This window comes from Hyla sarda, chromosome 6, assembly GCF_029499605.1.
Source record: "Hyla sarda isolate aHylSar1 chromosome 6, aHylSar1.hap1, whole genome shotgun sequence".
Classification (NCBI taxonomy): Eukaryota; Metazoa; Chordata; class Amphibia; order Anura; family Hylidae; genus Hyla; species Hyla sarda.
The window spans coordinates 128,446,825-128,460,680 of NC_079194.1; the positions used below are offsets into that span (position 1 = coordinate 128,446,825).

General features: G+C 43.6%; 1 protein-coding gene across 2 annotated transcripts in view; it reads left to right on the forward strand.

Annotated features, from left to right (window-relative positions):
- LOC130276098 (protein SSUH2 homolog) overlaps positions 1-13,856 on the forward strand; it is a 107,529-nt gene that overhangs the window by 70,637 nt on the left and 23,036 nt on the right. The window lies entirely within an intron of this gene.

Here is a 13,856-nt window from a genome sequence, read left to right on the forward strand (position 1 = left end):
GGACGTTTGAGTACGTCCTGTCAAATCCCGGCCCCCCGCCGCTAGCCGGAGGGGAGTCGGTGCCTGATGCCTGCTGAAATCGTTCAGCAGGCATCGGGGCATATCGCCCAGGGGGGTCATTATGCCCCCCCATGTCGGCGATGGCCGCAGATCGCTGGACAATTCAGTCCAGCGATCTGCGGCAGATTCCGGGTCAATCGGGTCTCCAGTGACCCGGTGACCCGGAATTACAGGCTGTTCGGGGCCGTCTCCGACGGCCCCGAACAGCCAGAGCCTGCAGGGGTGAGGTGGCACTGGTGCCGGCCGACCAATCAGGGCGCCTGCTGCGGGTGTCACTCCCGCAACCCGCTCCGCCCCTCTTCCGGAGGACGTGAGCGGGTGCGGGACGTGCACCCCGGGTGCTGGGGACCCCGATCTCCGGCGTCAATGTTGGGATCGGGGCCCCAGGAGCGACGGCCGCGGCGGAGACGACGAGGGACTGACCTGTGCGGCGAGGATCGTTGGAGGTGAGTGACAGCCTCCTGCTGTTGCTTAGCAACAGCTCCCAGCATGCAAAAAGGGCATGCTGGGAGCTGTAGTTATGCAACAGCAGGAGGCAGACCACCACAACTCCCAGCATGCCCTTATGGGCATGCTGGGACTTGTAGTTTTGCAACAGCTGGAGGCACATTTTTTCTATGGAAAAGTGTACCTTCAGCTGTTGTGTAACTACAACTCCCAGCTTGCACCAACAGCTAAAGGGCATGCTGGGAGTTGTAGTAGTGCATCTGCTGGTTGCATAACTACAACTCCCAGCATGCCCGTTGGCTGTCGGTGACTGCTGGGAGTTGTAGTTTTGCAACAGCTGAAGGCACAGTGATTTATGTAGCAAACCAGTGTGTCTCCAGCTGTTGCATAACTACAGTCCCCAGCATCCCCAGCCAAAGTAGTATGCCTCCAGCTGTTGCATAACTACAAGACCCAGCATGCCCTTCCGCTGTCCGTACATGCTGGGGGTTGTAGCTTTTGCAACAACTGAAGGCACACTGGTTGCAAAACACTGAGTTTGTTACCAAACTCTGTGTTTCACAACCAGTGTGCCTCCAGCTGTTGCAAAACTACAACTCCCAGCATGCACTGATAGACCGTATATGCTGGGAGTTGTAGTTTTGCAACAGCTGGATGTTCCCCCCCCAATGTGAACGTACAGGGTACACTCACATGGGCGGAGGATTACAGCAAGTATCCGGCTGCAAGTTTGAGCTGCGGCAAATTTTCTGTCGCAGCTCAAACTGCCAGCGAGAAACTACTGTGAACCCCCGCCCGTGCGACTGTACCCTAAAAACACTACACTAACACACAATAAAAAGTAAAAAACACTACGTATACACATACCCCTATACAACCCCCCTCCCCTCCCCAATAAAAATGAAAAACGTCTGGTACGCCACTGTTTCCAAAACGGAGCCTCCAGCGGTTGCAAAACTAGAACTCCCAGCATGCACTGATAGACCGTACATGCTGGGAGTTGTAGTTTTGCAACAGCAGGACGTTCCCCCCCCCCCCCCCCCAATGTGAACGTACAGGGTACACTCACATGGGCGGAGGATTACAGTAAGTATCCGGCTGCAAGTTTGAGCTGCGGCTCAAACTGCCAGCGTGAAACTACTGTGAACCCCCGCCCATGTGACTGTACCCTAAAAACACTACACTACACTAACACACAATAAAATAAAAAGTAAAAAACACTACATATGCACATACCCCTACACAGCCCCCCTCCCCAATAAAAATGAAAAACGTCTGGTACGCCACTGTTTCCAAAACGGAGCCTCCAGCTGTTGCAAAACTACTCCCAGTATTGCCAGATAGCCACTGACTGTCCAGGCATGCTGGGAGTTTTACAACAGCTGGAGGCACCCTGTTTGGGAATCACTGGCGTAGAATACCCCTATATCCTCCCCTATGCAAGTCCCTAATTTAGGCCTCAAATGCGCATGGCGCTCTCACTTTGGAGCCCTGTCGTATTTCAAGGCAACAGTTTAGGGTCACATATGGGGTATCGCCGTACTCGGGGGAAATTGTGTTACAAATTTTGGGGGGGTATTTTCTGCTTTTACCCTTTTTAAAAATGTAAATTTTTTGGGAAATCAAGCATTTTAGGTAAATTTTTTTTTTTTTTTTTACATATGCAAAAGTTGTGAAACCCCTTTGGGGTATTAAGGTTCACTTTACCCCTTTTTACGTTCCCCAAGGGGTCTAGTTTGCAAAATGGTATGCCATCTGGGGTTTTTTGCTGTCCTGGCACCATAGGGGCTTCCTAAATGCGGCATGCCCCCAGAGCAAAATTTCCTTCAAAAAAGCCAAATGTGACTCCTTCTCTTCTGAGACCTGTAGTGCGCCAGCAGAGCACTTTTCACCCCCATATGGGGTGTTTTCTGAATCGGGAGAAATTGGGCTTCAAATTTTGGGGGGTATTTTCTGCTATTACCCTTTTAAAAAATGTAAAACTTTTGGGAAACCAAGCATTTTAGGGATTTTTTTTTTTTTTTTTTTACATATGCAAAAGTTGTGAATCACCTGTGGGGTATTAAGGTTTACTTTACCCCTTGTTATGTTCCCCGAGGGGTCTAGTTTCCAAAATGGTATGCCATGTGTTTTTTTTTTGCTGTTCTGGCACCATAGGGGCTTCCTAAATGTGACATGCCCCCCAAAAACCATTTGTCGCTCCTTCCCTTCTGAGCCCTCTACTGCGCCCGCCGAACAATTAACATAGACATATGAGGTATGTGCTTACTCGAGAGAAATTGGGTTTCAAATACAAGTAAAAATTTTCTCCTTTTTACCCCTTGCAAAAATTCAAAAATTGGGTCTACAAAAACATGCGAGTGTAAAAAATGAAGATTGTGAATTTTCTCCTTCACTTTGCTGCTATTCCTGTGAAACACCTAAAGGGTTAAAACGCTGACTGAATGTCATTTTGAATGTCATTTGAATATTACTTTGGGGGGTGCAGTTTTTATAATGGGGTCATTTATGGGGTATTTCTAATATGAAGGCCCTTCAAATCCACTTCAAACCTGAACTGGTCCCTGAAAAAAAGCGAGTTTCAAAATTTTGTGAAAAATTGGAAAATTGCTGCGGAACTTTGAAGCCCTCTGGTGTCTTCCAAAAGTAAACACTTGTCAATTTTATGATGCAAACATAAAGTAGACATATTGTATATGTGAATAAAAAAAAAAATATTTTGAATATCCATTTTCCTTACAAGCAGAGAGCTTCAAAGTTAGAAAAATGCAAAATTTTCTAATTTTTCATCAAATTTTGGGATTTTTCACCAAGAAAGGATGCAAGTTACCACAAAATTTTACCACTAAGTTAAAGTAGAATATGTCACGAAAAAACATTCTCGGAATCAGATTGATAACTAAAAGCATTCCAGAGTTATAAATGTTTAAAGTGACAGTGGTCAGAATTGCAAAAAATGGCTGAGTCCTTAAGGTGAAAAAGGGCTCAGTCCTTAAGGGGTTAAAAGGCTCATACGTTTACCATAGACTTCAATGTTAACATTTTTACAGACTTTATTCTACTGTTATTTTTGATGGAAGAAAAATTTGTGCATGTTACCTTTTTTCTTCCGTTACAAATGACGCCAGTTATTCATAACGGGCTATAGTTGGTGATAACGGATACTCAAAAAATCACATAGACGTGAATGTGATGCTGGTTTAAGGGTTTTCTAATGGAAGTTTATAGCAGCTCTTTTAATGAAGCAAAAGTATAGTGTGAAAGCAGCCTTACCCTACCCCATAGTGAACACATGAGGTCGGGAGCAATAACTGTTAATAATGCATGGCCGCCTTATTCTGTATGCAATTTTCTCAAAATCCCTTTATTGTAATTGGTGTAGCTGCCTGTTCAGACTCTGGACTGCAGTACAGAAGTGGGTTAGCTCCATAGCGAGCATGTTGCAAATATTGAACCCTATGATACATTTATTGTTTATATGCATAAATTACCCCATTGATGCTCAGGCCATAAGAACAGCTGAGCCAAGTGACAAGGCACCATCAGGACTTCAGTAATTTGATCAACCCTCATGTAAAGGTTATGTATTTATAGCTGGGACTACAGCTCATAACCACTGTCAGAAACTGTGTACAATGTACAAGTACTCCAGACAGATGACATCTGTGCTTGCTGTCATTCCACATATCCATCTATTTCTCATCTGGTACTGGGCTAACAGCTTTTCCCTAAGGACGGCTAACGTTTAGGTTATATCTAGAATAGAAAGCTTAACCACAAGGATCCCCTTAGGAGCCAGGGATCACTTTATTAATCTCAGTTTCAAAAACCCAGGGCACGAAGCCCAGGGCACGTGATCCCTTTAGGGACAACCCCTTTAAAATGTATATGCATTATAAAATCTTTAATGTACACCAGGGGCATACCTAGAGCATTTGGCACCCAGGGGGGACCCTTTGTTTGCCCCCCCCCCCTTAATTACACCTACCTCTCTCCCCCCTCCCCTTTTAATTAAACCCACTCCCTTCCCACCCCCCAGGGGCAGACTAACAACACTCGGGACCCTCGGACCAAAAAAAGGCAAGGGCCCCTGCTGGGCTCTGCAGCTCGTCAATCTTCTTCCATGCCCCTATTCCACGCAAATCCCCCACACACAATAAACTAAAATTTATATACGTAAGAATCACTTTAACATAGGTAAATTTTCATGACCAATAATACTGGAATACAAGGAGTAAATATATACCACCACACAATAACTGGATAATACCGCCATACTGTACTGAATAAAACCTCTATACACAGACCAGTATAGTATACAGGATCTGTATGTCATTTATATACAGGACCATATGGCGGTAGATATCAGCTGTACACAGAATGTGTATACCATATAAGTTAATACAGTTACATTTTGGGACTCACAATTACGTCATTTCTAATCAGCGGCCTCCTCTTTCCTTTTTTTTCTCCGTCCGGATAAGACCACCATGTAGATCTCTTAACATCTGCAGGAAAAACATGTCAGACTCTGCATTTTTCCAGTGCCCTCCCTTCCTCTACACAATCTCATCTATAGTCCCACAAACTGTAATAATGCCCTCCTTGGTGTCCTGCACAGTAAAAGGGCAGGTAGGTAGGTAGCCAAGTAAATAGGTAACTAGGTAGGTAGATCAGGAAGCCAGATATGTAGGTAGGGGACAAGTTAGGTAGGTAGGGGGCTAGCTAGGTAGTTAGGCAGCCATGTATAAAGGCCAGCTTTGTACATAGTTAGGTAGCTGGGTATGTAGGAAAGTAGTTAGACATCCAGGCATAAAGTTAGGTAGCCCCCCTTCCCTGTAGGTATAGGCAGCAGGGTTACCCCCTCTTCCCCCAAGGTATAGGCAGCAGAGTTAGCCCCCACCCTCCCACCCTTCCCCATAGGTATAGGCAGCAGAGTTAAACCCCCTTCCTAATAGGTATAGGAACAGAGTTAACCCCCCTTTCTCCTTAGGTATAGGCAGCAGAGTCCCCCCACCTTTCCCCGTAGGTATAGGCAGAGTTAACCCCCCCCGTTCCCCATAGGTATAGGCAGAGTTAAACCCCTTTTTTCCCATAGGTATAGGCAGAGTTACCCCCTCCTTTCCCTATAGGTATAAGCAGAGTTACACCCCCTCTTTCCCATAGGTAAATGCAGTTACACCCCCCCCTCTTTCCCATAGGTATATGCAGTTACAACCCCCCTCTTTCCCATAGGTATATGCAGTTACACCTCCCCCTCTTTCCCTTAGGTATATGCAGTTACATCCGACCCTCTTTCCCATAGGTATATACAGTTACATCCCACCATCTTTCCAATAGGTATATGCAGAGTCACACCCCCTCTTCCCCATAGATATATGCAGAGCTACACCCCCCCTTCCCCATAGGTATATGTAGAGTTACACCCTCCTCTTCCAAATAGTATTTACAGAGTAACCCCCCCCATCTTCCCCATAGGTATATGCAGAGTAACCCCCCCATCTTCCCCATAGGTATATGCAGAGTAACCCCCCCCCCCCATCTTCCCCATAGGTATATGCAGAGTTGAGACAAAAAAAACATGTTTCATCCTCAATGCCCTTGCTGATGGAAGGAGGTTTTCACTCAAAAGCTTACGATACATGGCCCCATTCAATCTTTACATGGATCAGTCATCCTGGTCCCTTAGCAGAAAAACAGCCCCAAAGCATGATGTTTTGCTTTTGTTACTTTGGTCTCAGCTCTCTGCAGGTCATTCACTAAGTCCCCCTCATGTGGTTCTAGGATTTTTGCTCACCGTTCTTGGTATCATTTTGACACCACTGGGTGAGATCTTGCATGAAGCCCCAGATAGAGGGAGATTATTAGTGGTCTTGTATGTCTTCTGTGGTGGTAGTAGCCGGCGAACTCCTGTACTGGGCCATCGCTTCATCCCACACTTTTCCCAAATTGCAGAACCCCTCACAACTCTCCTATGGGGTATGGTGAAGGAGAATTACAATGGAAGACTACATATTGAATGGTCTGAAGAGCAACACAAACAGCGTTCTGAGCTCTTAAACATCTATTGACAGAACCACCCATTTTGGCATGTCCAGACTACAGTCAGCCGTTCCGGCTATATACTGATGCCAGTTTTGAAGGTCTGGGAGCTGTCCTGTCTCAAGTTCAAGATGGACAAGAGGGAGTGATTGCCTACACCAGTCGTAACCTGCCAGGAGCAGAGAAGAACTATGCCAATTAAAGTTTATTCAAATTGGAACTTCTCACCCTGGTATGGGCTATGACAGAAAAATTTAAAGATTATTTGGCTGCCACGCCATTGACTGTCTACATGGATAATAACCTTGCTGTCACTGAACAAACACAATTGGCTAACAGGCAATTGCGTAAACTGGATCCTATCATGAACTAACTACACCAACAAAAGAAGATACCAGTATACTGATTTGAATACAAAAATAGTGAATAATCTTTATTCAAGTGCATTATAAAATCATACATAAAATACAAGGTACTATACAGATGAAAGCTACAGAAAGAGGTAGTGATACTAAATCCACAATGGTAAACAGTACAGACGGCAGGAATACAGTCCACAGATGTCAAATTGCAACATGCCCATAGATAGTAAAATTAAATAATGGAACATACATATAATGAGTGTACAGAGCTGGTATATATCCTCAAACGGGCTATGAGTAAAGTGCACGTAACAAATTATATAGCACCTAGCCCTGTTCAGAGGTAAATCAGCAGCATTATATAATAGAAAAGAGGAGAGCATGAAAAACAGCAAAAAGTAACAAATACCTGCCATACACCAATAAGGGAGATCACTACCTGTACCCCAACGCGCGTTTCGCGTATGGGCTTCGTCAGGGGGCCATTTACTGTCTACATGGATAATAAGCTGTTGGTCCACCTGAATACTGCCAAGTCGGGTGCCCTTGAACAGAGATGGGCTTCAAGATTAGCTAATTACAGCTTCACCATCAAGTACAGAAGCGGCAAGTCAAATGTCAGTGCCAATGTACTGTCTCCGATGATCCCCCGGCGAAGAACCACCTGTCGAAGACGTGTGGGAAGACGTGGAGATGCCCCCATTTTACCAACGGTTTGTGAACCAGAATGTTGTGACCGCCCTCATGGATGGTGAACCCAGGTCAGAAAATGTTAAAGACCTGTACACTTGGAAGACTCTCGAAGATGAAAGTCTAGTTATAGGGGATCTGTTGGACTACCTTCTGGCAAAAAAGGTACCAACCCTATGTCTATGCTGGGCCCATAGAGACTACGAGTTGAAGCATCTCCGGCAACAGAGGAAGCGACTGACTGTGCACAAAGGACTGTTGTACTGAAATTCTTTGGATCCGGTCTCTGGTGACCGACTTCATCAGATTCTCGCTCCCTGGAGAGATGCAGTGATGGTCTTTAACGTATATCATGACCAGTCAGGGCACTTTAGAGTTCACAAGACCGAAGCCACTGTCAGGCGAGAAGCCACTGTCAGGCGAATATTCTACTGGATTGGAATGCGGAACGACATTAAGAAATGGTGCAGTGAATGTTCTGTCTGTAACATGACCAAGAATGTGCGCAAGGACGCAAGACCACCCCTTCATTCCATCCAGAGTGACAGACCCAACAGTTGGTAGTGCTAGACCATGTGAAATGCTCTCACCATGTGGATCATTACTCCAAGGGGATTGTCGTTGTTCCTGTCAAAGATCACCTACCTACCTACTCCTTGGGCCTAACTGAGCTGTAAAGACTATTCGATCTGTCTACCTCAGTAAAGCTGCTGTTGTTCCGCAACTTGGCGTCGGAGTCATTATTTGCCCCGTGCCTAACCCAGGATCCAGCGGCCATACCTTCGGGTGGTGTAGAGGTAAAACCACACCCTGGCGTCACGAACACAAGGGGTTAATGTTATCTGCCCCTAGGGTAATAACATCTGCCCTATCATCGAACCATCACCACAACTTTCATTTTCTAATAATTGCTCCCACAGTTGATTTCTTCACACCAAGCTGCTTGCCTGTTGCAGATTGTCTTCCCAGCCTGGCGCAGGTCTACAATTTTGTTTCTGATGTCCTTTGACACCTCTTTGGTCTTGGCCATAGTGGAGTTTGGAGAGTGACTGTTTGAGGTTGTGGACAGGTGTCTTTTATACTGATAACACGTTCAAATAGGTGCCATTGATACAGGTAATGAGTGGAGGACAGAGGAGACTCTTAACCTGTTGGGGACAGAGGGCGTACCTGTACGCCCTTCGCCCACTCCCTTTCTATAATATGGGGCCACGCTGTGGCCCCACGTCATAGCGGGTTGAGCCGGGACCTGTGGCTAATAGCGCACGACACTGATCGCGGTGCCACACGCTATTAACCCTTTAGACCTGGTGTTCAAAGTTGAACGCCGAGTCTAAAGTTAAATGAATGCCGGTAAGCTCAGGGGGCTATTTGGAATTGCAGCATCCTGAACAGCTGTAGGACAGCAGGAGGGTCCCCTTACCTGCATCCTGGTGTCCAATCGCCGAATGACTGCTCAGTGCCTGAGATCCAGGCGTGAGCAGTCAAGCAACAGAATCATTGATCAATGGTTTCCTATGAGAAATCATTGATCAATGTAAAAGATCAGTGTGTGCTATAACATTGCAAAAAAAGTGAAAAAAAGTTAATAAAGATCATTTAACCCCTTCCCTAATAAAAGTTTGAATCGCCCCCCTTTTCCCATTAAAAAAAAAAAGTTTAAACAAAAATAAACATGTGATATCGCCGCATGCAGAAATGTCCGAATTATAAAAATATATAGTTAATTAAACCGCATGGTCAATGGCGTACACGCAAAAAATTCCAAAGTCCAAAACAGCGTATTTTTGGTCCCTTTTTTTTTATCATGAAAAAATGAATAAAAAAGCGATCAAAAAGTCTAATCAATACAAATAGAAATGGTACCACTAAAAACTTAAAATCACGGAGCAAAAAATTAGCCCTCATACCGCCCCGTACTCTGAAAAATAAAGTTATAGGGGTCAGAAGATTTTAAACGTATTAATTTTCGTGCATGTAGTTATGATTTTTTTCCAGAAGTACGACAAAATCAGACCGAATATAAGTAGGTTATCAATTTAATCGTATGGACCTACAGAATAAAGAGGTGTCATTTTTACCAAAAAGTTACTGCATTGAAACGGAAGTCCCCAAAAGTTACAAAATAGCGTTTTTTCTTCAATTTTGTCGCACAATGATTTTCTTTTTTCGCTGTAGAATTTTGGGTAAAATGACTGATGTAATTACAAAGTAGAATTAGTGGCGCAAAAAAATAAGCCATCATATGGATTTTTATGTGCAAAATTGAAAGGGTTATGATTTTTAAAAAAGTAGGAAAAAACTAAAGTGGAAAAACCCTCTCTCCCCAAGGGGTTAAAGAAGTTGTTACAGGTCTGTAAGTCAGAAATCTTGCTTGTTTGTAGGTCACCAAATACTTATATTCCACCATAATTTGCAAAAAAATTCTTTAAGAATCAGACAGTGATTTTATGGATTTTTTTTTTCTCATTATGTCTCTCATAGTTGAGGTATACCTATGATGAAAATGACAGGCATCTCATCTTTTTAAGTGGGAGAACTTGCAAAATTGGTGGCTGACTAAAATACTTTTGTGCCCTTATTGTAATTGGGATTAGGTTGCTTCCATTTTAGATGCCAAAGTTGATTGCAGTGTATAAAGGGTTAATGCTGGACATTGGCCCGATCTTTGATGTCCGGCATTAGCGGCAGGTCCTGGTTGCTGATCGCAACCAGGACTCACCAGGTATGAAGAATGCTCAGCCCCTGAGCATTCTTCATACAGCGGGAGCAAGCAATGGACATAAATAGATGTCCATTGTCGTTAAGGGGTTAAACTAACACATGGTTACTATCCACATTTTAATGAATTTTATGATATTGAATGAAATTTTTATACTTATGGTGTCTTTTTATCTACAGTATATAGGGATAGACATAGGATCGTGTGGTCAGGTTCTTATAGGTAGGTGATAAAAACATCAAGGATATATGATCAGCCATAGTAAGACATTGTCAAGCAATGACCGTAGCATCAGAATAAAAACACAAGCAGTAGCAGAATGTGATAAATAGCTGTCTTTAAGGGTATGTGGTAAACTGGGGAATAAAGAGTTGTGGGGTGTAGGGTAGTTAGGGTGTTGTTGTTCAGAATAGTAAAGGGCGCTGTTAACCCTTGTCACTCGTGACGCCAGGGTGAGGGTTAAATTCTGTAATCTCGATAGGCCTATTGCGACCCTTCCCAAGAGCAATAGGTGATGCAGAAATAAAGGATTGTTAACTGAAAACTGGCAGGAACTTTTACTGAAGAATTTCTGTACATGCAGCAATGGTACCAGTCCAGATAACAGAGTCTCTCTAGATATAGCTAAACAGCGATTGACAGTTGGCTGGGATCAGATAAGCTCAATTTAGCTTCTTAGGGATTTTGTAGCATCGATCCGCTGGATTTAAGGGTGCGTTTAGGTCCAGTGATCTTGCGGTGAGTAGCAGGGAATATCTTAGTATATCCGCTATGTTATAGGCCGAGGCCACAAGGCTTTGGCCTAGTAAATTGTCTTGTAAGCTGCGGAGGTCCTACCTCTTCCAGAACCAACAACCCAAGAGAGCGATCAAGATGGCCCAGCTCCCTTATATGGGCAGGGGCTGGCCATTTTGGATTGGTCCATAACGACTGTCACTCACCGTTACATTGCATTGTGGGTGAACACGTCAGGAGAACCACCAAAGGTCCTGTAGCAAAACCATAGAGTTCTAACCTAATCACGTGACCTGCAGGTCCTGCTACGCTCTGAACAGGTAGATTACTAAATATATACACTTTTATACTTATATTTATAAGAACTTCTATACAGTCATAGACTGAGGGGTGACAAGGGGATAACTATAGGAGAGGGACCCCGACATTCCTCGGGACTCTGACTATGGGGACCTCTACAAAGGTAATGTATGAAATACGGTACCGGGACACCACAGGTATGTCCACATGATGGCGTTTCCGTGCAGAATTCCGAAGCAACAGTGTCCCATTGATATCAATGGGATTCTGCTTTTCTGTGTACACAATGGAATTTCTGCAGCAGATGTTTCTGCTATGGAAATCCAGATTCCGGAGTCTGCAGAAAGAATAGACTGTGGAGTCCGCACGGAAATGCATTGCTGTCTATGAGACGGCGCATATCCGAGCAGTCCTAGAGCTAGCATATTCTGCTGGTGCTCTGCTGTCCAGGTAATGTACGCACAGAGATTTTCCATGCGGACGTTCCATCATCTGAACAAAGTCAAAGTTCATTAGTGTGGGGTGTGACCTAGGAATCTGTAGTACAGGGGTGTCCTTTATTGTATGTCAAAGTGTGTGTACTCCTTAATGCAGTCAGTGACTTATCCCCTTCTCCTTTAAAATAGGGATACATTTCTAAAGTGCATAACCCCTTTAAAAAGGTATTGCAGTGAAAAACTTTTTTTTTCATATCAACTGGCTCCAGAAAGTTCAACAGATTTGTAAATTACTTCTATTAAACAATCTTAATCCTTCCAGTACGTATCCGCTGCTGAAGTTGAGTTGTTCTTAAGTGTTCTTTGCTGACACTTCTGTCTGTCTCAGGAACTGTCCAGAGGAGGAGCAAATCCGCATAGCAAACCTCTCATGCTCTGGACAGTTCCTGAGACAGACATAGGTGTCAGAAGAAAGCACTGTTGTCAGAAAAGAACAACTCCACTTCAGCAGCTAAGTACTGAAAGGGTTAAGATTTTTTAATAGAAGCAATTTACAAATCTGTTTAACTTTCTGGAGCCAATTGATATGAAAAAAGAATGTTTTTTTTACTGGAAGACCCCTTTTAAGATCGATATGTACTAAGAGACCTTGGGGGTAATCTTAATGGAATCATAATAAAACAGAAAGGATGTGGTGAGTTAACTCTTATGCTAGAGCCCCCCCCGCCCGCACTCTCCTTAATGCAGACTGAGAGAGCAGCCAAATTACATTGCTCTCTAAGACAATGGATACGACATAACAGCCTGTAATGTTCAATTTTCCAAGTGCAGGGCTAAGATATTGGTTCCTCGAGTGCAGCCGAGGAGTTTATGGTTGGATTGTTCTTTCTGCTTAAAGGGGTATTCCAGGATTTTTTTTTTCTTTTATTTGACTATGCTACAGGGGCTGTAAAGTTAGTGTAGTTCATAATATAGTGTCTGTACCTGTGTGGGATGATTATTTCACAATTCTTCTGTGATTTTCACTCCAATATTTATTTTTACCAGCATACAAAATGACTGTTGTCTCAGATTTTTTCCCAGCTTGCAATGCGGCCGAGACCTGACTCACTAGTCAGCTGATGACAGGGAGCCTGTCTGCTTCAATGGGTGGAGGGATCGCATGGTGGGAGAGAGATCAATCTGCAACTAATGCAACAGCTGTAGGCACCCTGATTGAAAACCACAGGTCTTTTGAATGGATGCAGCTCATTTATGTTTCAATGGGTGGGGTGGCTGATTTGTGGGAGGGAGGAAGATGGAATTGTGGGATTTGTAGTAAAAAAAAAAAAAAGTCAAACAGGAAATACCAGTTCACAAAAAGCTAGCCACAGTGTCATGGTAATCTCGTAACATAGCCATTAAGCCCCAAGACAAGCGCAGATCCTTCTTAAGCCATGTCCATTACTGCCTGCCAGGTATGTACTAAAATCACCCCTTAAGGATAACCCCTTTAAGCCACAACTTCAGTGCATTCAGGAAGCTTTCTATTTTATGTTGTGGCTTTTAAGTTTTCCCACATCATTCTGCACTCAATATTCCATAATGACAAAGTGAAAACAAAATGTTACAAATGTTTACTAATTTATTAAAAAGGAAAAAAACTACAATATTCAGACCCTTTACTTGTGTTTTTTTTTTTTTTTTTACAATTAAATATATATATATATATATATATATATATACATGTATATGTATAGGGGATGAGTATCTAACTCTGCAGGCATTCTGGGTAGGGGAATATGCAAAGCAGCTCATTACACCAACTTCTCAGGCGATGTTCCCTGGTATCAGCTTAGCTCCAGTTACGGAATATAAAAATACTGATCGGGATTAATGCCAAGCCAGACTTACTCCCCAAAAGGGATGTTTCTACCCATCTGCAGACAGCTGAGAAGGTGATCTAATGAGCTGCTTTGCATATTCATATATATATATATAAAAGCAGCAGCAACACCGTTATAAAGTGCAAGATAGTGTCTTTATTCACACAACGTGAGGCGACGTTTCGGTTTGCTCACC